Consider the following 1657-nt stretch of genomic DNA (forward strand, 5'->3'; position numbering starts at 1 on the left):
ATGAGGTTCTACTAATGCCCTGATATTACTCAAATGAAATATTGATAATATATTTTTTGTCCAAACAGAAGTGCAGTAAAATGATTCTGTTTTAGGTCTTTGCAAGTCTTTTTTTTTATCTCGTTTCTGGTGAATTTAAGGCAACTAACTCTGTCATGGAGCTTGTGTATTTGGTAATTGTTGTATGCACACCCTTGAAGATAACCTACACTTCTAAAGCCTGAAGTTATGTCACCACACAGCAAACCAATCTCAGACCAGCACCGTTTTACTTGGGTAATTATGACACTGATATAGGCATTTCATTCATTGATAGATGTCACATTCATGTTTACTGGCTCACTGGATTTTTAAAACTGCATGCTGCAGATCAAGCCCAAGTAGCACAACATCAAACATGGGCAGTTATTTAACCAACACAATTATGGGGGAAATTTACTGCCAAAAAATCAAGAGCACATATTTTCAATTTGAGAGGAGGATTTCTTTCTGCATGTACTCAAACATAGTAATGCTTTCACTCAAAACTAGTAATGCTTGCACTCAAAACTTCTGTTTTCATTCAAATAAACTCTGTTCTCTCTTAAATCTTTGTTTCTGTGCTCTGATCTAATGCTTCTTGCATGGATAATTTCTCCTGCTTGCTTCATCCTCCATGCGTGCGAACCTGCTCTCTGCTCAGATCAAATTTGTGCTCTCAAGTTTCTTCCCTGCTCGCACATTCTTTTTACTCTCTCTCAGATTAAAGTCGTATCATCTCCTAGCAACCATATCAGCCAATAGAATGACAGTGTGCAAATGCAAGGTCACAGGCTTAGTTGGGGTGAGTGTTTTTGCCCTTTGTGGTAGTTCTCCCTGGCCATATACCTTGTATCTTGTGATTGTTTTATGAGGATTTTTACTAAGAGTCTGTTTACCTTGTCTTAGGCACCTCAGCCTTGCTCCTTGTTGGAGGTCTCAAGAAAACCTCTGATCACAGTCTGGATTCTGGATTAATTCCATGCAGCGGGCCGCCCTGTATACCTCTCTGTCTGGTTAAGCGAACCCTGTCCACCCTCCTACGGTTCCTCCTGGATCATCAAGAAGCCCCAACGGAATCAGCACTACCTCACTGTCCCAGACTCGCAACCATCTCCGCCCTGGCGGATCGCCCCACCCGAACAGTAAGCCTAACCACAGAATTAGCAAGTCTGTATCCCGATCTGAACTCACCTTGTTGTTTTCCCTTCCAGTCAGATGGCCTTCCTGGAAACTTCGCTCCTTGTACATTTCACAAATTGTTAATAAATTCTTTAAACGTTTCTCTGTTTGAGTGTTCTCTGCATGTGGGTCAAATCGGCCTTAAAAACGATGACACAAAGGACTGTTCACAGTGAGAAGCAGTTTACTGTAAAAGACCCTTGGATGAGCTGGGCTCTCCTAGAAGAAGTTAGGAGGAAGGTACACAGAACCAGGAAGTCTCTGATTCTTGGTCCAGGTGTGGGCTTGTTTTAAAAGGAATATTCACTCATTACTGTGACGCATGATAGGTAAGGAACAGTTTCCCACTGGAAAACGTTTTATTTTATGTTAAGAAAATTAATGAAAGCAACGAGTGCGTTTTTATTTGAATAGCACAGTAAACATTTTCAGTGTGAAAAATGTATCCTAGAAAGCA

General features: G+C 41.0%; 1 long non-coding RNA gene across 1 annotated transcript; it reads left to right on the top strand.

Moving 5' to 3' along the window:
• Positions 1 to 801: 801 nt before the first annotated feature.
• LOC124860101 lies at positions 802 to 1291 on the top strand. The gene is made up of 3 exons (XR_007036268.1): positions 802 to 823; positions 928 to 1163; positions 1233 to 1291. It is a non-coding gene; the product is annotated as an uncharacterized LOC124860101 (long non-coding RNA).
• The last annotated feature ends 366 nt before the right edge of the window (positions 1292 to 1657 follow it).

This window comes from Girardinichthys multiradiatus, chromosome 23, assembly GCF_021462225.1.
Source record: "Girardinichthys multiradiatus isolate DD_20200921_A chromosome 23, DD_fGirMul_XY1, whole genome shotgun sequence".
NCBI classification, from domain to species: domain Eukaryota; kingdom Metazoa; phylum Chordata; class Actinopteri; order Cyprinodontiformes; family Goodeidae; genus Girardinichthys; species Girardinichthys multiradiatus.